The sequence below is a fragment of the Protomyctophum parallelum genome, assembly GCF_964188405.1.
Source record: "Protomyctophum parallelum genome assembly, chromosome: 23".
NCBI classification, from domain to species: Eukaryota; Metazoa; Chordata; class Actinopteri; order Myctophiformes; family Myctophidae; genus Protomyctophum; species Protomyctophum parallelum.
Genome location: NC_139715.1, coordinates 3,459,978 through 3,483,191, shown reverse-complemented (window position 1 = coordinate 3,483,191; position 23,214 = coordinate 3,459,978). Strand labels below are relative to the sequence as shown.

The 23,214-nt window shown below is 42.7% G+C and overlaps 1 long non-coding RNA gene across 1 annotated transcript; it reads left to right on the top strand.

Moving 5' to 3' along the window:
* Positions 1-10,127: 10,127 nt before the first annotated feature.
* On the top strand, positions 10,128-15,732 carry LOC310854384. Its single transcript, XR_014568901.1, has 4 exons — positions 10,128-10,161; positions 11,329-11,426; positions 13,490-13,532; positions 15,677-15,732. It is a non-coding gene; the product is annotated as an uncharacterized lncRNA (long non-coding RNA).
* Positions 15,733-23,214: the final 7,482 nt, after the last annotated feature.

Below are 23,214 nucleotides of genomic sequence, written 5' to 3'. Positions count from 1 at the left end.
AAAGGTAATAAAACAATCTCGGCAGCGTATACTATTTCATTAAATAGCGTGTAACAGCGTGTTTCGCAGTAGAACTGTTAATTGCCGTTATGGCCGATAACCGATAATACCGATTATGATCTCAGTCTGTATTAAAAAAATATAATCTATTCTATCTATTCTGAAAAATACATGTAACGTACCGGGGTGACTGCACTGCAGGCTTATAGGTAGGTCAGATTTAAATGCCTTTATATTTAACACATTGATTGCTAACTTTTGAAATTCTACTCAGGATTGCTTCTGCTAAGCGATTAACATTGGACTTTTTAACTTTTTAGGGGCCCACAGCGAGGGGCCTCTTATAGCACATCGCACATTGCATAAATCAAAAGGAAGCCAAACTAGTCCACTTCAATTTTAAAAAAAAAATATGATTCTACCATCTTCCATTCTGGAGATATTGACCTTTTTCTAAAACCTGCTTTTCACTGCACGCTGCTCTTTTGAAAAAACAGCAGAGATATGGAAGGTTGAAGTTGACAGACATTGACAGACAGATATAAAAATGAACACAAATAATATCATATACATACTACACACTGAATGAAAGCCCTGAATGTCTACTTTTAGGAGGAAAACAAATACACATGGTCCCATGTATAGTTTGTCAGTAATTGGCTGTTGAATGCAGCTTGCGCCCACCAGAGAGGATTTCAGAAAATGCATGGACCTGAAGAACCATTATGTTGCACAACATTGCACTGCTCACTTCACATGGGTGTGATTTTTATTATTATTACAGTAGAAGTATTTTTCTTATGAAAGCAGAGAGTCTTCTGTTTCATACGGTATATAGTATGTACATGTCGCTATAGGCCTTATTTTGTGAATAATGGTTCTTCAGGTCCATGCATTTTCTGAAATCCTCAGAGTATTTTAGACAAGACAAGGAACTGACAACTAAATATTCACAAAATAAGGCCTATACATACTATATACCGTATGAAACAGAAGACTCTCTGCTTTCATAAGAAAAATACTTCTACTGTAATAATAATGAAAATCACACCCCTGTGAAGTGAGCAGTGCAATGTTGCACTGCTCACTTCACAACATTGCACTGCTCACTTCACATGGGTGTGATTTTTATTATTATTACAGTATTAGTTTTTTTCTTATGAAAGCAGAGAGTCTTCTGTTTCATACGGTATATAGTATGTACATGTCGCTATATGCCTTATTTTGTGAATAATAGTTCTATAGGTCCATGCTTTCTCTAATCAGACCAGTGTGTGTCCAGTGGAAACCTCGTATGAATCTGATCTCAGGTCAGAATGGGCTAAAGTTCTCTCTGAAAAAGAGAATTTTATAAATGAAATGGATTCAATAGTCTAGTATTGACAAACAGTATATGGGATATGTGTATTTTATTTGTTTTCCTCCTAAAATTAGACATTTAGGGCTTTCATTCAGTGTGTAGTATGTATATGATAATTTATTTATGTTTATATCTGCCTGTCATGATAACGTCATGATGATGATGATTCTATGCACATATGTGATCATTGTCTCAGTAAACAAAATCAACAGATCGTTTGATAGCATAACAGTGACTTGAGAGGTTGACATGTCTGGACATGAACCACAGGAGCGACTCAACTCGCAGTGGGGGGGGGGTTCCACGACATGTCTGGACATGAACCACAGGAGCGATAAGCGTAGCCCGGCTGGCTGTGATTTCGACAAAATGACAGACAACACGATGGCTTCCGCAGCTTAGGATTGTATTAGTTATCCATTACAAACGGGTCGATTACGTCCCAGACGCCTTATCACTGCAATTGGCTGGCGAAGGCGCTATGGCGATTATGGTGATCAACTGCCGAGAATCTTTTTTCCGAGAATGAGAGTAGCATTGCAAACTGCAAAACGATCGATCGCAACTCGCAGTGTGGGGGGGGTTCCACGGTGTGATATCTGCTAGCCTAGTATACTGCTTCTTTGTCCAAACATGGCTGACGCGACGGCGAAAAAAAGACAGTTGGTCAGATGTATACTGCTTCTCCTATGGCGGTCCTTCGAGAATACGTCATTCGTTTCGCGTATACCTGTGCGTGAAATGGCGATCGACCGTTGGAGATTATTCTTGGTTTATATACGGGTTTATATTTCCGAGAATGAGGCGGCAGACCGGTGAGTTGTCGTTGGAAAGAATTAGAGAGGGCTGTGTCGAGTGGATCTGTGTGAATGAGTGGGGGGGGGGGGAAGAAACTGTAATGCGATGGAGAGATGCCTCGGGAGAAACCATGTAGAAACAGGAGGGGAAGGGTAATCGAGTGTATTCACAAATTTCACACACACTAGAAAATGGGTAGCTCCATTTTAGATCCCCTGATCTGCGTTGGTCTATGCCGTGTGCAGGACGGCGATGCCGCCTCCCCAGTACGTCGTAATGGATACGGCATGCCTGGAATGTGGTTAGACCAGGCCTCTTTTCAGGAGGTGGGGGGCTTTAAACTCCCGGATCTCACAGCGGATCTTTCTGGAGATGATCAGTGTTACATTATGTGTTGTCCGGGCGTCAGAGAAGTTGATGTACAGTATACAGTAAAAACACCAATAAAACGCTTTAGAGCGTGATGCGCAGACGGCGCTCGAGATTAATAAAACGCTTTAGAGCGTTTTGCGCAATCGATGAGTTAATAGTGTGAGCTTGTAGATCTGTTCAAGCTGAAGCCGATTAATTCATCCGTCTGATTGATTAATCGAACCGATGCCGATTAATCTAAAAACTACTAAAATCGGCCGATACCGATGTGTTTGCTGATTAATCTCCCATCACTAAAGTCAAGAACCTGTATGATGGAATGCCAAGGGTGAGCCAGAACATAGCAGCCAGGAGAATGAGACTAGCAGGATCGACACTGCCAAAGACACCAGGAGAATGAGACTAGCAGGACACTGCCAAAGACACCAGGAGAATGAGACTAGCAGGACACTGCCAAAGACACCAGGAGAATGAGACTAGCAGGACACTGCCAAAGACACCAGGAGAATGAGACTAGCAGGACACTGCCAAAGACACCAGGAGAATGAGACTAGCAGGACACTGCCAAAGACACCAGGAGAATGAGACTAGCAGGACACTGCCAAAGACACCAGGAGAATGAGACTAGCGCTGTGGTGGGAACCAACCAACCCACGGGCACCGGTCAAGAGGACTTCTCACATTAACACATTTATTGAAAAATTAGGACCTAATTCACGCCAGCATTTCTTCCAGTCGAGCTTTTGAAAAGCCACATTTTCAGTCAACCGGAAGTGGATTATCCCTGCCAGCTAGACGGAGCCGAGACAACCTTTGTTTGCGTGATCGATCTATGCCGGAGCACTGGAGAGCTCCACATCGCCGTCTCTGTGCCGTCAAAGAAACGCTGTTTTGACCTAAAATGCCATATGGGACAAGGAATAGGAGATACAGGCGATTGAAAGAAACGGTTAGAATGGACTATTATTGGCGACGGCGATCTAAGACGATCCAGTGCTGTGCTAACAACACAGCTAGCTAACCGGCTAACGTGAGTATAGCATTATGGGTCGCTCGATCGAATGCACTATAAAAAGGGCTTCGGCAATGGCACTGAAAGTATTTTAACATAATTATGTGGATGTACTTAAGAAAGACACAGGAGCGCAAAGCGCCAACGGACTAGTCAGACGTACCGAGAACCGGGATGACTGGAAGAGATGACGGAGAGCTCGTCTGAGGACAGCCTAGAGAGAGAGAGAGAGAGAGAGAGAGAGGCGGATAGAAAAGTAGTTTTGAAATGTTTTGGAAGGTCGGTTTAACCCATTTTGGGCTGGGAACCCCTTTTGGTGTTTTAAGCGTTATGTTGTATACTTTAGCTATTGAAAAAAATAGCAGATCATAGCGCGCCACCGAGTGGCGCGCTACGAGCTAGGTCTGCTATTCTTTTTTAAGTCGTGAAAATGTGGTGCAAATCTTTCAATATATATTCTTTCAGAGCAAACGTTTTTAACTCAAATCTTTGCTTCTGGGGGGGTCCCTGGAGCAACATATTTCCACATGGGGGGTCCTGCACAGCCACATACAGATAATTCTGGGGGTCCTTGACGTGTAAAAAAGGTTAGAAAAACATAGAAACACATATAGGTTAGGATTTTGTAGAATCGTCCTCAGGTCTAAAAGGTTTAAAGGGAGACAGACTGTCTCCAGATCTCCAAGCGTAGAGATTAGGTTAAAGCCAGGTCCCCTTGGTCCTAAAGCCCGGTCCCCTTGGTCCTTGTTCTGCATCCAGACGGCATCCTGGCATGAGGTTGAAACCCAGAACACACAAACCGAGCCCAGCATGGCTTCCCATTTCTAATGAAAGGCTGGGCTATAGACCGATTCCGTAGCGGGTCTCATGGTCGCAGCCTACGTATTTCCTGTAGGCGGACTCGACGTAGCTGCGGGGGTAAAACCCTCACCAGGCGCATCTCTTCCACTACAGTGAACGGCAGAGTGACTGATGTTAGTTTGCCTCAAACTTTACTCTTTTACCTGCTTTTTTACTAACACTAACATTACAAAGATGCCCAGAACATCGAGATGAACCTGTGTAGTTTATGGCTGCTCCAACAGTAGTGGCAACATACAAAATAAATAAATACGGAATGTCAAAATATCCATGTGGTGGCTGAGACCAGAGCCATTGAGTAATGGTTGAGACAAAGCAGTGAAAGGTCCTGAAAGATACATAATTTCAGTCTTACCCAATACCCAATCTTTCTGTTTTATGAACACAAGGCTGCTGTATTTTATACCTCATACTAAGCATTTAAAGTATGAGGTATAAAGTACAGCAGCCTAAAACAGAAGTATTTGGTATTGGGTAAGACTGGCGTTATGTATCTTTCACTGCTTCGTCTCAACCATTACTCAATGGCTCTGGTCCCCGCCACTGCGGTGGATATTAGACATTCCGTTTTTATTTATTTTTTATGTTGCCACTACTGTTGGAGCAGCCATAAACTACATAGGTTCATCTCGATGTTCTGGGCATCTTTGTAATGTTAGTGTTAGTAAAAAAGCAGGTAAAAGAGTAAAGTTTGAGGCAAAAAATCAGTCACTCTGCCGTTCACTGTAGTGGAAGAGATGCGCCTGGTGAGGGTTTTACCCCTGCAGCTACGTCGAGTCCGCCTACAGGAAATACGTAGGCTGCGACCATGAGACCCGCTACGGAATCGGTCTATACTAGGAACGAGAAAAAGGAAGAGACTGTCCAACACAGAGGATATGAGCGGAGTGGAGAGGTAGTTATTCATTGAGCGCGGCCAGAGAAGAGCAGGTTTTAAAAAATGCGTCAAAGTGGCGTTGAATATTTTAATGACATTCGAACAACAATTAACACCATATTGACTACAACCTCCATCCATCTCCTCCCAGTGGGACGTGATCCTTGGTCTTCCCCAGGGTCTCCTCCCAGTGGGACGTGGTCCTTGGTCTGCCCCGGGGGTCTCCTCCCAGTGGGACGTGGTCCTTGGTCTGCCCCGGGGGTCTCCTCCCAGTGGGACGTGGTCCTTGGTCTGCCCCGGGGGTCTCCTCCCAGTGGGACGTGGTCCTTGGTCTGCCCCGGGGGTCTCCTCCCAGTGGGACGTGCCTCGAGGACCTCCCTATAGAGAGACGCCCGAGAGGCATCCTAACCAGATGCCCTGGATGTCTCCTCCCAGTGGTACGTGCCTCGAGGACCTCCCTATAGGAAGACGCCCCAGAGGCATCCTAACCAGATGCCCCGAACCACCTAAGCTGGCTCCTTTCCAGGCGAAGGAGCAGCGACTCTACTCCGAGTCTCTCTCGACTCTCTCCTGACTACAACCAACCTACATGGTATTATATAATGTTGTTGTCGAAGGGCCAGATCCAGTCTGTCATTTCCCCTCTCCCACTGAGCTGTGCTGCAGCTGGGTTCAGGTCAGCGCACAGGCATAATGCTGGGGGTCACGTGCGCAGGCATAATGCTGGGGGTCACGTGCGCAAATCGCCGTAGTTAGGCAACGGTTTCTGTACACCGTCGGCCCAAGGTCAACATTGACAAATGTATAATGTAGGATGTAAGTTGTTGCCCTTGTTGTTGCCCTGCATTCATGATTTATGGGATTTCTTTTGTCAAATATATGGGTCCCTCTCACAAACTCTGGAGGCCAATTATAGACTAGGCTATATACCGAATCTCAAAAAAGTTGTTATATTACCTGACTCCGGAAATCATGTGTAGTTAATCTTTTAACTTTTGGAAAGCACAAGCTATAGAAGTAGCTATAAAAAGAAAATTGAAAATGAATAGAATTCAGACACATCAATCCAGGCATGTGTGCATACTGTACAGCAGTGGTGGAAAAAGTACTAAATTGTTTTACTTAAGTAAAAGTACAAATACTGCAATTTAGAAGTAGGCTACTTCATCGTAAGTACGGAATTGAAAATGTACTTTAGTAAAAGTACAAAAGTATCGGCATCAAAATGTACTTATATTGCAGTACTTAAAATCATAAAATGTACTCGTATTGCAGAATGTCCCATTTCACAAGTTCAAAATGTGTACAAAATCGATTGAAAATAGCCGATCGATCGGCTATTTTCAAATGGCCGAAATGTATAGCGTTGAAGTGGTTAATGTATGTTTTCTAATCAAAATTAAAATCTCCAGTTTTTTCAAATAATTGTAAAAGTACAAATGTTATGCTTTAGCTATTGAAAAATAGCAGATCTACAAGCTCATAGCGCGCCACCGAGTGGCGCGCTACGAGCTTGTAGGTCTGCTATTTTTTGAAAAATCTAAGAACGACTGACATTTTTAGAATCTGATCTCAGGTCAGAATGGGTTAATCAGACCAGTGTGTGTCCAGTGGAAACCTCGTATGAATCTGATCTCAGGTCAGAATGGATTAAGGCTATGAAGCCAGATCTCTGGGTCATTGCTGGCCCACTGCTGGCCTGCTCGCTTTGCCTAAAAAAATGGCAACTAAAAAATACGGGGAAGCAGCTTTTTGCTTCTACGGGCCGTCGGCATGGAACAAGCTCCCACTGTACCTTCGTCAGGCAGCCTCTGTAGACATTTTTAAAGGTCAGCTCAAGACCCACTTCTACAACATTGCTTTTAATTGATCTTTTATTTTTATTTTTTATTTTTTGTTATTCATGTCCTCACTGTATTGCATTACTGCTTGTTTTTTTAATGTCGTTGCCTTGCTTTTCTTTTATTCTCCATTGTTCTGTAAAGCACTTTGAGCTGCATTTCATGTCATGAAAGGTGCTATACAAATAAAGTTTTATTATTTTATTATTATTATTATTGTTCTGCCGCCAGACAGACGCTAGAAACTGGCATGAGGTTGAAACCCAGAACACACACAGTGAGAAATGGAAAGCATGGCTTCCCCTTTTGAAGGGTTTACTTAAGAACGAGAAGGAGCGAAAAAAAGAGGAAGAGACTGCATGTAGTCCGACCGCAACACAGTTGTAGTAGTTAGTTACACAGCGCACATCTTGTCACAAACACAGAACACGTTGCTAAGGGGGGGGGGGGGGGTACAACACGTGACTCTTTTTGATACAGAGACAGTCATAGTGGCAAGGAGGAGAGGAGAAAAACAGATTTTATTTTTTTCTTAATATATAGCACAAGGCGTATACGCTTCACATACTAGAGCATGTCTGAAATAAATGTCAGAGCTGAAATCGACATTTAAATAATATGAACGAAATGCTTAGACATGTAGCTATAGGTGTAATGTGAAGAGACCACAGAGGTGAACCTTTAATTTCAAGCCTGTTTTTCCTCAACTCGCTGTTTTCTGCAAGACATTACTCTATAAGCCATATCTCCAACACTGGTGGGTCAAACTGAACAACCAATATGTCACTTTGAAGCTATGATTCCCTGCTTTCATATGACATGAAAAAAAAACCCAGAAATGACTTAGCCTCTGTCAGAAACAGTCACATACCGTATGCTCTCTGTGGAGAGCACTTTTATAGTTGTGGCCTGCCAGATGTGCGACGCGTACAGTACTGCATGAATCTACTGTATACACTGTAAATCCCTGGGACATGTGACGCGTTTAAACCTAAACACCATGTGTGTAATAATAAAATGCCAAATGTTTATTAATGGTCATAAAATACAGTAGAACACGAGTTCACTCAAACACCTCACGAGAACACCTACTGTAGTGTTCAAATTCTAAACACATTATATGACTGACTTTGATTGGAAAAACTAAACACGTTTATGTGTTTAAAAAGTGTTACTGGCGATTAAACATGTTCTTCTGTTTATAATCTAAACACTGTGACACGTTTAAAAAGTGTTACAAATAAGTGTTTAATACTGTTTATAACCTAAACGCTTGGGTTTAGTGTGTATGTAAAGGTGTGTGAATGTGTGTGTGTGAATGAGTGAATGTAATGCACAATCTATGTAAAGCGCCTTGGATAAAGGCGCTATATATAAATACACCATTTACCATTTTTACCAGCATGGGAGGACCCATTGAAATACATACATTAAATATGGTTTCCACCAACCACCGCATCTTCATCATCCTCAGTGGTTAGGCAATAGAGGAAGACGAGCACAGTGCAAATACATCATGCAGTGTCATCGCTCGACGTGTCAGCTTAGAGGCATAAACAGGTCGAGATGTGAATATAATAAGGAAGTTGCTGAAGCTGCTGAATGATGAAATAGATCTATAAAGAGATAAGATTGTTCCAGGCAGTCAGATGCACGGCGCTTTGTGGCAGAAAGACCGCCGTCCAACTCATGAACCCATTCTGACCGGGCACCCATTTTGGTGTCAGCATCATGTTATGCTTTAGCTATTTAAAAATAGCAGATCTACAAGCTCATATCGCGCCGATACGAGCTTGTAGGTCTGCTATTTTTGAAAAATCGAAGAGCGACTGACATTTTTAGAATCTGATCTCAGGTCAGAATGGGTTCATCAGACCAGTGTGTGTCCGGCGGAAACCTCGTATGAATCTGATCTCAGGTCAGAATGGGTTAATAACCCATTTTGACCTGAGATCAGATTCTAAAAAGGTTTTCTGTATACATCCTGACAGTTTTCTGAAAAAGCTGTGTTTCTGTGTCAGTCGTTCTTCGATTTTTTCAAAAATAGCAGACCTACAAGCTCGTATGATCTTGTAGATCTGCTATTTTTCAATAGCTAAAGTATAACATAATGGTTATAACACCAAAGGGGGTTCCCGCAGTGAATGGGTTCAATATTTTTGGTATTTTAAAGCATGCATGGGAAACTGGTGGCCCGGGGGGGGGGGGGGGGGTCTCTGGAGTGAGTGTGTTAAAGAATACAAGAATATAATAAAACGGCCTAAACCTCAGGTCAAATGCTTGGCTGCGGTGTGTAGTACCAGCATTCAAATCAGAGGGGGGGTAAAACATGTCTGGCCTTCTTTGGCCCTTGGTCGTGGAATGATCTATTCTACAGTCCAGACTAAAATTGGCTTTGAAAGTTCCCTTGAGAAGTTTCAAAAGGATCACGTACAATCCAACACCTGCACATGTTTGGATATATGTACTACTGGCCTATGTTCATGCCTATATATTTATTATAATCGGCTCAGATCGTGTAGATTGTGTATATTGTGTATTTTGCCCTGCTACTAAAAAGTAGGACAGGTGACTTGTTGTATTTATGCATAGGTACTTCAAGGTGTATCATGGACGTTGTATTTGCTGGTTCAAAATGTATAACATTGACGATGTGGTATTGAAGTGTAATTTTATGTCTGCCTCTTGGCCATTTCCCACTTGTAAGAGAGACGCAGTCTCAATGTGATTGTACTGGTTAGATGAAGGTTACATAAAAGTAAAATAATTTGGGGGTGTGAGATTTGGAGAACTGGAGGAAGTGATAGGAGGAGGAAGCGCTACTGTGAACAACATGTGCTACTTTGAGATTAGAGATTATGAGTGTCCACATACCGTACCGTACGTATATGTATTACAACATGCAATGACAAGGTTCAAAGCCACGCTCTACCCAAAGACATATAAAAGGCAGACGAACCCCTCAACCGTTAAGACACAATACATTCCATCCTCTTGGAGACCTAATACACACCTTATACAGCGTTGAGTCTGCAGAAAGGTATGCTATAGAGCAAGGTTATAATAGTTTTTTGTTTTTTTTCATTATAGTTTAGTTTTAGTTAGTTTTGACTTTTTTTTTTTCCTAATTCAGTTAGTTTTAGTTAGCTTTTAGAGCGGGTTTGCTAGTTTTTATTTCGTTTTTATTTTGGTGAAAATTAGTTTTAGTTTTTTTTCGTACTTTGGTTTATTTGTGGGTTAGGGTTAGCGTGGCTACATGCTGCCGTGCGGTGCTTTAAAAGGAGTATATTATAAATATCCGAAAGGCATATAAATATTGATAAAAGCTAAAACTAAGGGTATTTTGTCTATAATTAGTTAGTTAGTTTTAGTTAGTTTTGAGGACACAAAATACAGTTTCAGTTTAGTTATCGTTTTTTAATTTATCTTTAGTTTTTATTAGTTTCAGTTAACAAAAAAAAAAAAGTTAAATTCTAGTTTTCGTTTTTTAGTTAACTATTATAACCTTGGTATAGACGTAATTTTTTGCAACAATACTCTATTCATTATTGCTAGTAGATAGGCATACTGAAGGGCACTGATATGTCATGATTTGCGTGAGAAGCTAACATTATTATTAGAGCTGGGACTCGATTAAAAAAAAAATCTAATTAATCAGAGGCTTTGCGATTAATTAATCTAGATTAATCGCATTTTAATCGCATATCAATATTCAACCCGAGAACAGCGAGAAACCTTTTTTTTAAATGTTTTTTGGTATCCCAGTGAATCAATGAATAGTGACTACAGGATACCACTCATTTTCAACATTTTACTGTAATTAATATACCTGTTGTGGAAATAATAATAAAAAGTCACCCCATTCTGTGTTGCCTAGAACTGGAGGTCTGAAAAAAAATTAGTAACAGTAACAAGTACATCTCAGTGACATCACAAAGCTGTACTTACTTCATATTGTTAATGTTTTTTGTCAGACCTCCAGTTCTAGGCAACACAAAATGGTGAGACTTTTTAATATTTCCAGTTTTCAGTACTATAGAAAAGCGCCCAGTAAGAAACATTCTGCGGTGAAAAAAAAGGTGCGATTAATTTATCTGTAGTTAATCGCGATTAATATTTCTGTAGTTAATTCATCTAAATTAATCGCAATTAGTCCCGGCCCTAATTATTATGTGTCATGATGGATGTGTCTGGTTCTGTGTTGCAGGATGAAGGGCCTTATTGCGCCTGCCGCTGTGCTGATGGTGCTGCTGGGTGTGTTGATGCCTGGTCTGGTGGACGCTCGGAGTCAACGCCGTAAAGAAGGTAAAACGCCCACAAACATGTACTGGGCTTTATGGACAATTCCATAAAAGGCTTTCTTATCTTTCTTTGTAGTTGTTACGTCCCCACCGAAGAGGTCCAGGTGTAATTTTGTGCAAAAGCTCCTTATTGGCTATTCCCGCTACCATAAGCCCTAAATGAATTGCATTGAATTGAATGGGGCTATGGGGTGTTGTGCTAATTCACTTATTTCCATCGCTCAAAATTATATATTTTTTTGTATACATCCTCTCTTCATAATGTAAATAATATCCCAAGTAGCACACTTTACTACTTAGTTCGATGGAAATAAGTGAATTAGCACAACACCCCATAGCCCCATTCAATTCCCATTCAATTCAATGCAATTCATTGAGGGCTTATGGTAGGGGAAATAGCCAATAAGGAGTTTTTGCACAAAAAAACAGCTGGACCTCTTTGGTGGGGACGTAACAACTATACAAAGAAAGGTGAGAAAGTTAAGAAAGCCATCTAGCATGGAATTCTCCTTTAAAGGACAACTTTTTTTCAACCAAGGTTCATGTTTTAGGTTGTTATTAGTTTGCTGCTTTCTTTCGTTTTAGGAATTTTGGCGTTTTTTGACAGGGGTGCGGGGGTATTCGAGCATGGGGCTAAATATGTATTTATTTTTACAAAATGTCATAGCGATTTATTATTTTATTATTTACTGTAGTCCTACTAAACCCCAAGAAATTACATCTGGCCACAAAAGATCACGAGATCTACTGAATGTGTCAAACTGCCTATGACACAGTGTGGCTTCCCCCCAGTAGGCTACCTTCACATTCAGTAGATCCTGTGATCTTCTGTGGCCAGATGTAATTTCTTGGAGTCTAGTAGGACTATAGTAAATAATTAAAACAAAAAATCGCCATAATATTTTGTAAAGAAATACATATTTAGCCCCATGCTCGAATGCCCCCGTCCCCCTTGTCAAAAACCGCTAAAATCCTTAAAACAAAAGAAAGCAGCAAATGAAGAAAAATGAACACTCATCTTTTACTTTCTCTAACAACAACCTAAAACATGAACCGTGGTTGAAAGAAAACTAAAGTTGTCCTTTAAAGCCCGAACGGCACCAATGATTCGCCGTGGAACTCCTTGCAAAATGCAACGATACTTGAGTTGCAAAACACATTAGCCCCAACGCCCGGAGCTGCATTGGTGCCGTTGACCTTTTGCAACCGTTTTGTTGCAAGGAGTAGCGACTAGCGGTAGTTGCATTGGTCAGGTTTGGGCTTTAGGTATGGATACGTCAGTGTCAAAAACTACTGAGATGCGGCTGAAATACTCAGCATCCATCTACTGTATACTGAATGTAGACATGTTGTTTGGATTGAGTTCAGTTCATTTCAAATACATTGATTGTTACCATATCGTGACCAAATTTGACTGAGGGACTTTAGTATTTTTGTTGTCATATGAAAGCAGGGAATCATAGCTTCAAATTGACATAGTGGTTGTCCACCAGTTGAGGAGATATGGCTTATAGATTAATGTCTTGCAGAGAAACAGTGAGTTGAGAAAACTTAACAGGTTCACTTCTGTGGACTCTAAAATTACACTAAGCATTTATTTCATATTTACACTTATTTCAGACATGCTCTAGTATGTGAAGAGTCTGCCTGTGATATTAACTCATTTTGGATAAAAGAATTTCAGTCTTTCTGTGCCTCTTTTCAAAACATTTATTTCAGTACAGGATATTATGGATATACTAGTAACTATATATAAATAATATGATTATTGTGTACACGCCTTGCTTTCATAATGTAATCACAATTTTGTAGTTAGTCTATACTTATGAGTACTTTGCACTCTCCATGGTGTTAGTTGTAAATTATTCATCTAATTAATTATAATAGCATATAATAACATATTGTATTTTGACTGTTGATTGTATATGACAGTGCTTTGTGGAGATATAATTTATGAATGATATAATAGATGATATAATAATTATATAATAGATTAAATAATAATGATATAATAGATGATATAATAATTATAATAGATGAATACATGTTTTTTGTCTTGTGTTGTAGAGAATCATGCAGTCTCTTTAAGGCGTTCAGACGTTAGCCGGATGTTTGACAAGTAAGGACTCTTTAATACTATTACTACTAATACTACTTTTCTACAAAATGTATTCTAAAATGTTTTCTGAAAAACCTATGTTTCTATATCAGTGGTTCTCAAACTATTTCATGCCTTCAGTGCCGCACTACGAGCTTGTATTGATCTTCTATTTTCCAATAGCTAAAGTATAACAGTAATGCTTACGTTAAAACACCAAAACCTGGGTTCCCGTCCTGAATGGGTTTAATCCAGAGCGATTTACAGTAAGCACCGCAAACATGAGATAGTACATCAAATGCATAGGATCATACAGCAGGTACAGTAGGTAAACATGTCATCATTCCTAACAGTATAGTATAATTATAAAACTCATCTGTACATTGAAACTATACAAACAATTCACCATATTCACAAGGTGGCCATTTTGCTATTAACCCATTTTGATCTGAGATCAGATTCTAAAAATGTCTTCTAAATCCTGACAGTTTTCTGAACTTTCTGAATTATGCTAATTGCACATGCTAAAAAATTGGATAATTTCTTATTTTTTTTGCATTCTGGTAACTCCAAAAATCAAGATATAGCCTACCCGTCTCCAAAAATTAACATTCCAAAATCAGAATCTTGATTGAAAGGCTCCCCTACTAGTTTCTATGTCAGTCGTTCTTCGATCTTTCAAAAATAGCAGACCTACAAGCTCGTAGTGCAGCATTCAGTGCCGTGCTATGAGCTTGTAGAGCTTGTAGAAAGCATGCCATAATGCTAACACCAAAAGGGGTTCCCGCCCCAAAATGGGTTAAAGGAGAATCCCATGCTAGAAGGCTTTCTTACTTATATTTGTAGTTGTTATGTCCCCACCAAAGAGGTCCTGGTGTAATTTTGTGCAATAGTGCATTATTGGCTATTTCCCCTAGCCCTCAATGAATTGAATTGCATTGAATTTAATTGAATGTTGCTAAAATGTATATATCCTCTCTTAATAATGTAAATAGTATCAGTAGTATAAGTGGCACACTTTACTACTTATATCGATGGAAATAATAATAATTAGCACAAAAACCCAACCCCCATTGAGGGCTTATATTAGCACAAAATAACACCTGGACCTCTTTGGTGGGGACGTAACAACTACAAATATAGGTAAGAAAGCCTTCTAGCATGGAATTTTCCTTTAACCCCTTTTGGTGTTGCATACATTATGTTATAATTTAGCTATAGCAGACCTACAAGCTCATAGCGTGCCACTCGGTGGCGCGCTATGAGCTTGTAGGTCTGCTATTTTTGAAAAATGGTGAAAATATGCCTGAAATCTTTGAATATATATTATTACAGAGCGAGTTTTTAACTCAAATCTTTGCTACTGGGTGGGGGGTGGCGGGGTGCCCCTGGAACAACATTTTTTAGATGGGGGTCGGCGGCCAATCTCATATATATTCGGGGGTCCTTGACATGAAATTGTTTGAGAACCACTGACCTAGAAACATGAGGTTTTTCAGAAAACTGTCGGAATTTAGAATATATATTTTTTTAATTTTGACGTCAGGCCTAAATGGGTTAACTTAACAATGTCACCCGAATGGGGTGGCATTTCATTACCTAAATAGTATTAAGTTAATGAAATACCACCCTGTTCGGGTTACATTTATTAACAACCTGCACATACTGTAATGATGTCAGCGCAAAATGGCCGCTGTGTGAATACTATAGTCAATGGGATGCCAGGTCAACAAATGAACCTGGTATCTGTCATAATAACATGCGAATAACATCTATATTACTACTAAATAACTACTACAACAAATAATAATACCAACAATTACCTATAGAACTCCTCTAAAACCACGATTCTGCTTTACAGATATAAAAACACGTAAGGGGCCATTCACACCGAGCACTATAACTATAAAACAGGCGTATGCAAAGGCTGAGCTTATACGTATAATCGTATATGATTCATGATGACAATGTTTTATGTATATGATGCATTACCACGTGTTTTTGGTTACTCGCTTACTGTAAGTCGCTATCTGGATTAAGAGTGTCTGCCAAATGCCTAAATTGTAAATTGTAAGGGGCAAATTTACATTGTAATGAATTGTTTTTGTCGTCATGTCAAATAATAAAAGTCAATGTGAATGTCCTCCTTCCTTTAGGTACGGTGTGAAAGTCCCACAACTCAACGTTGGAAGCGTGCGTCGCATGAAGACTCCGCAGTCTGGCTGGACTGGACAACGCATTGGTGGCGGTCGTCAGTCTGGCGGTTGGCGTCTGCGACGTTGGGGAAAACGTCGCTTGAATCGCTGGGGACAACGTCGCATTGGCGGTTGGCGTCGTCAGTCTGGTTGGGGAAAACGACGCATTCCCAGTTGGCGTCGTCACCACTATGGCGGGGGTGGAGGTCGCTCCCGCCCCCGCCGCTCCCCCAGCCGCCGCCGCCGCCCCAGCCGCTCCCCCAGCCGCCGCCGCCGCCCCAGCCGCTCCCCCAGCCGCCGCTTCCGCAGCCGCCGCCCCAAAGCTCCCCCTGCCGCCGCCCCAGCCGCTACCCCCATCCGCCGCCCCCACCGCTCCCCCAGCCGCCGCCGCCGCCCCAGCCGCTCCCCCAGCCGCCGCCGCCGCCCCCGCCGCTCCCCCAGCCGCCGCTTCCGCCGCCCCAAAGCTCCCCCTGCCGCCGCCCCAGCCGCTACCCCCATCCGCCGCCCCCACCGCTCCCCCAGCCGCCGCTTCCGCAGCCGCCACCCCAAAGCTCCCCCTGCCGCCGCCCCAGCCGCTACCCCCATCCGCCGCCCCCGCCGCTCCCCCAGCCGCCGCTTCCGCAGCCGCCACCCCAAAGCTCCCCCTGCCGCCGCCCCAGCCGCTACCCCCATCCGCCGCCCCCGCCGCTCCCCCAGCCGCCGCTTCCGCAGCCGCCACCCCAAAGCTCCCCCTGCCGCCGCCCCAGCCGCTACCCCCAGCCGCCACCTCCGCAGCCGCCGCCACCGTAACAATGGCGGACACCGCATGCCGGTAGGCCACGTCCAGAGTATCTACAGTATGAGCCGACTGCCGTGGTGACCAGCAAGCGTGACCACTATGGCGGGGGTGGAGGTCGCTCGGTCCGCTCGGTCAAGCTTTTTTTCAGACAACGCCCAGAGGCAGGGGTGGAGGGTGTTCGGCCCGCCATACAACCACCGACAATACCCCCGCTGCCGCATCTTCGGCACCCGCCCCTGCCTCAACTGTTCACCTAGCCGATCTACAACGAGACCTTGTGAGCTTGTAGAGTCAATTCATAGAACATAAATAAAAAGATATATGGTATAGAGGGGGGGGGGGGAAATATATATAGTACACTGTATAACCCTGGGGAAAACAATAAAGTATATATGGTTTAAACTTTAAGTGGTTAAGAATCTATTTATTTGGGGTTTATTTTTGGTAACACAGTAGAGCCTTGTCTATCCTCCTGCCCTGCCATATTAAAAAGGAAAGAGTGACGTCTCCAAGCTCACAATGCATGGCATTATGACACATCTGTAAAGCACATTGAGCTGCATTTCATGTCATGAAAGGTGCTACACAAATAAAGTTTTATTATTATTATTATTATTATTATTATTATTATTATTATTATTATTATTATTATTATTATTATTATTATTATGACATTGTGACTTTTTCAGCATGACACAGCGTGTCAAGTGAAATTTAATTTCACTTAAAAAATAACTTAACTTTTAACTTCAAACCCTAATGTAACCGTGATAGATTCATCGAAAACATCCGTCTTTTTTTCTCCTGGTGACTGATATTGTCCTCCTAATACATGGGGGGAGGGGGGGTCCCCTGTTTTTTCATTCACTGTTTTCATTTATGTGGAATAATTGTTTTGGAAGATGTGGCAGACACTGCTGCCACATAAACATAAATGAAAACAGTAAATGAAACAACACTGGACCCCCCCCCCCCCACGTATTAGAAGGACAATATCAGTCACCAGAAAAAAGGTGTTTTTGATGAATCTATGATGGTTAAACTCCTGTAGACTGTAGTTGTCTCCCTTGTTTGCATTAATCAAGCGTCTTCCTATTTTTGCTGCAAGATAAAGTTGGTTTTGAAAATGTCTTGTCATTGCATTAGCATGCTGTCCCAATTAATAAATATGCATTGTTGAAAAGTCCAAAGAATTCTTTGTGTTAGTGAGGGTTTGTGCAGGACTGTATATCAATGTTTATATCTGGGTTTGGGTTCTGCTCTGCTCAACGTCCTCTTTAGTGGGTTTTAATAACAAAACGCTGGTCAGATAAGTTGCATTGTTGTGTAAGTTGTTGGTTTCTAAAGAGAAATAAACATACAATAGAACCAGTAAACGTCTCTGTAGCCTCACTAGCCTGTAAACAAACATGGCCTATATATGAACAAATCCCAAATTACTATTCATAGAAATAAGACACATTGCACAATTCTCACACACTATTTAACAACCTAGCAACAACGTGACATCTGCTGATATGGTGCTGCTAATATGAAATAGAAGGAATGCCTTGGCTACAACAGGTCAAAGTGATGGCTGAAATAAGAAGAAAGAAAGTCACTAATCTCTGGAGATGAATTCACTGTAATATCAGTTTGCTCGTAATGGATGGGTACCCTCAGGTTTCACTTGACTATACATTCTGTACATTAGGCTAACAATTTGCACTGCATAAATACCTAATCTATAGAGAGTGTAGGTTCCATTTCCATCTTGCATAGTAACTCACAGCAGAGTGGCGCAGCGGAAGCGTGCTGGGCCCATAACCCAGAGGTCGATGGATCGAAACCATCCTCTGCTATCTCTATTGGCAAATCATGTATTCTAGTTCTCAGAACTTACTAACAACAACATCAATCTGCTATCGTACCGATTTCATGATGTTTCCTATTGATGGTAAATACATGTAGTTTATGTCTTTATGGAGTTGTGGCCTCAAATGCCACCACTGCCAACACTGCTTATAAATATGCCTTATACACATGTTTTAGACCATGAACACGCTATTTAAATCATGATTTATGACTCACTTCACAAACAATAGAAAAGTAGGATGAGTTGGAAACATGGCTTGTATTGAAAGTAATCAACAAACTATTAACTATTAATTACTTCTACACTGATTGTGGTAGCGTGGCCGAGCGGTCTAAGGCGCTGCGTTCAGGTCGCAGTCTCCCCTGGAGGCGTGGGTTCGAATCCCACTGCTGCCAGTTGGTTTTTTTGGGTGCCAGATTCCAGTACCAAAACTTCAACACTAGCTCACTCCACTGGTGAGTTACCACAAGAAGCATATTCTGTGCCTATGGACATAATCCATCCTCTGCCAAGGCTGTAGACGACCTACCATTCCTTCTGAAGTGTTTAACTCTGGGAACACCAATCACATTTCCTGACAACCTCCTCAATTGTGGCCATACCTGCTTTGCCTGCTTTGAGTTAACAGCAAAGAGTAGGCATCAGCTGAATACAGTATTAACAGGTAGAGTGGCCGAGTGGTCTAAGCCGCTGGATTAAGTCTCCAGTCTCTCTGGAGGTGTGGGTTCAAATCCCACCACTGCCACAAATGTGCAAACTTTGGTTTCACATGTCTGGGACTTCTGCAGATGCCCAAGAGCTAAGTCAGAAAGGAACTAATCTGAGTTCCCAGACCTTTTGGCCACTAGGGGGGCGAGAAAGAAAGTCACTAATCTCTGGAGATGAATTCACTGTAATATCACTTTGCTCGTAATGGATGGGTACCCTCAGGTTTCACTTGACTATACATTCTGTACATTTGGCTAACAATTTGCACTGCATAAATACCTAATCTATAGAGAGTGTAGGTTCCATTTCCATCTTGCATAATAACTCAGAGCAGAGTGGCGCAGCGGAAGCGTGCTGGGCCCATAACCAACACTCACGTTAGCCGGATGTTTGACAAGTAAGGACTCTTTAATACTATTACTACTAATACTACTTTTCTACAAAATGTATTCTAAAATGTTTTCTGAAAAACCTATGTTTCTATATCAGTGGTTCTCAAACTATTTCATGCCTTCAGTGCCGCACTACGAGCTTGTATTGATCTTCTATTTTCCAATAGCTAAAGTATAACAGTAATGCTTACGTTAAAACACCAAAACCTGGGTTCCCGTCCAGAATGGGTTTAATCCAGAGCGATTTACAGTAAGCACTGCAAACATGAGATAGTACATCAAATGCATAGGATCATACAGTAGGTACAGTAGGTAAACATGTCATCATTCCTAACAGTATAGTATATAAAACTCATCTGTACATTGAAACTATACAAACTATTCACCATATTCACAAGGCGGCCATTTTGCTATTAACCCATTTTGACCTGAGATCAGATTCTAAAAATGTCTTCTAAATCCTGACAGTTTTCTGAACTTTCTGAATTATGCTAATTGCACATGCTAAGAAATTTGATAATTTCTTTTGGTGTTGCATACATCATGTTATAATTTAGCTATAGCAGACCTACAAGCTCATAGCGTGCCACTCGGTGGCGCGCTATGAGCTTGTAGGTCTGCTATTTTTGAAAAATGGTGAAAATATGCCTGAAATCTTTGAATATATATTATTACAGAGCGAGTTTTAACTCAAATCTTTGCTACTGGGTGGGGGGTGGCGGGGTGCCCCTGGAACAAATTTTTTTAGAAACATGAGGTTTTTCAGAAAACTGTCGGAATTTAGAATATATATTTTTTTAATTTTGACCTCAGGCCTAAATGGGTTAACTTAACAATGTCACCGGAATGGGGTGGCATTTCATTACCTAAATAGTATTAAGTTAATGAAATACCACCCCGTTCGGGTTACATTTATTAACAACCTGCACATACTGTAATGATGTCAGCGATGTCCTCTAAAACCACGATTCTGCTTCACAGATATAAAAACACGTAAGGGGCCATTCACACCGAGCACTATAACTATAAAACAGGCGTATGCAAAGGCTGAGCTTATACGTATAATCGTATATGATTCATGATGACAATGTTTTATGTATATGATGCATTACCACGTGTTTTTGGTTACTCGCTTACTGTAAGTCGCTATCTGGATTAAGAGTGTCTGCCAAATGCCTAAATTGTAAATTGTAAGGGGCAAATTTACATTGTAATGAATTGTTTTTGTCGTCATGTCAAATAATAAAAGTCAATGTGAATGTCCTCTTTCCTTTAGGTACGGTGTGAATGTCCCACAACTCAACGTTGGAAGCGTGCGTCGCATGAAGACTCCGCAATCTGGCTGGACTGGACAACGCATCGGTGGTGGTCGTCCGTCTGGCGGTTGGCGTCTGCGACGTTGGGGAAAACGTCGTTTGAATCGCTGGGGACAACGTCGCATTGGCGGTTGGCGTCGTCAGTCTGGTTGGGGAAAACGACGCATTCCCAGTTGGCGTCGTCACCACTATGGCGGGGGTGGAGGTCGCTCCCGCCCCCGCCGCTCCCCCAGCCGCCGCCGCCGCCCCAGCCGCTCCCCCAGCCGCCGCCGCCGCCCCAGCCGCTCCCCCAGCCGCCGCTTCCGCAGCCGCCGCCCCAAAGCTCCCCCTGCCGCCGCCCCAGCCGCTACCCCCATCCGCCGCCCCCACCGCTCCCCCAGCCGCCGCCGCCGCCCCAGCCGCTCCCCCAGCCGCCGCCGCCGCCCCCGCCGCTCCCCCAGCCGCCGCTTCCGCCGCCCCAAAGCTCCCCCTGCCGCCGCCCCAGCCGCTACCCCCATCCGCCGCCCCCACCGCTCCCCCAGCCGCCGCCGCCGCCCCAGCCGCTCCCCCAGCCGCCGCCGCCGCCCCCGCCGCTCCCCCAGCCGCCGCTTCCGCCGCCCCAAAGCTCCCCCTGCCGCCGCCCCAGCCGCTACCCCCATCCGCCGCCCCCACCGCTCCCCCAGCCGCCGCTTCCGCAGCCGCCACCCCAAAGCTCCCCCTGCCGCCGCCCCAGCCGCTACCCCCATCCGCCGCCCCCGCCGCTCCCCCAGCCGCCGCTTCCGCAGCCGCCACCCCAAAGCTCCCCCTGCCGCCGCCCCAGCCGCTACCCCCAGCCGCCACCTCCGCAGCCGCCGCCACCGTAACAATGGCGGACACCGCATGCCGGTAGGCCACGTCCAGAGTATCTACAGTATGAGCCGACTGCCGTGGTGACCAGCAAGCGTGACCACTATGGCGGGGGTGGAGGTCGCTCGGTCCGCTCGGTCAAGCTTTTTTTCAGACAACGCCCAGAGGCAGGGGTGGAGGGTGTTCGGCCCGCCATACAACCACCGACAATACCCCCGCTGCCACATCTTCGGCACCCGCCCCTGCCTCAACTGTTCACCTAGCCGATCTACAACGAGACCTTGTGAGCTTGTAGAGTCAATTCATAGAACATAAATAAAAAGATATATGGTATAGAGGGGGGGGGGGGGAAATATATATAGTACACTGTATAACCCTGGGGAAAACAATAAAGTATATATGGTTTAAACTTTAAGTGGTTAAGAATCTATTTATTTGGGGTTTATTTTTGGTAACACAGTAGAGCCTTGTCTATCCTCCTGCCCTGCCATATTAAAAAGGAAAGAGTGACGTCTCCAAGCTCACAATGCATGGCATTATGACACATCTGTAAAGCACATTGAGCTGCATTTCATGTCATTAAAGGTGCTACACAAATAAAGTTTTATTATTATTATTATTATTATTATTATTATTATTATTATTATTATTATTATTATTATTATTATTATTATTATTATTATTATGACATTGTGACTTTTTCAGCATGACACAGCGTGTCAAGTGAAATTTAATTTCACTTAAAAAATAACTTAACTTTTAACTTCAAACCCTAATGTAACCGTGATAGATTCATCGAAAACATCCGTCTTTTTTTCTCCTGGTGACTGATATTGTCCTCCTAATACATGGGGGGAGGGGGGGTCCCCTGTTTTTTCATTCACTGTTTTCATTTATGTGGAATAATTGTTTTGGAAGATGTGGCAGACACTGCTGCCACATAAACATAAATGAAAACAGTAAATGAAACAACACTGGACCCCCCCCCCACGTATTAGAAGGACAATATCAGTCACCAGAAAAAAGGTGTTTTTGATGAATCTATGATGGTTAAACTCCTGTAGACTGTAGTTGTCTCCCTTGTTTGCATTAATCAAGCGTCTTCCTATTTTTGCTGCAAGATAAAGTTGGTTTTGAAAATGTCTTGTCATTGCATTAGCATGCTGTCCCAATTAATAAATATGCATTGTTGAAAAGTCCAAAGAACTCTTTGTGTTAGTGAGGGTTTGTGCAGGACTGTATATCAATGTTTATATCTGGGTTTGGGTTCTGCTCTGCTCAAGGTCCTCTTTAGTGGGTTTTAATAACAAAACGCTGGTCAGATAAGTTGCATTGTTGTGTAAGTTGTTGGTTTCTAAAGAGAAATAAACATACAATAGAACCAGTAAACGTCTCTGTAGCCTCACTAGCCTGTAAACAAACATGGCCTATATATGAACAAATCCCAAATTACTATTCATAGAAATAAGACACATTGCACAATTCTCACACACTATTTAACAACCTAGCAACAACGTGACATCTGCTGATATGGTGCTGCTAATATGAAATAGAAGGAATGCCTTGGCTACAACAGGTCAAAGTGATGGCTGAAATAAGAAGAAAGAAAGTCACTAATCTCTGGA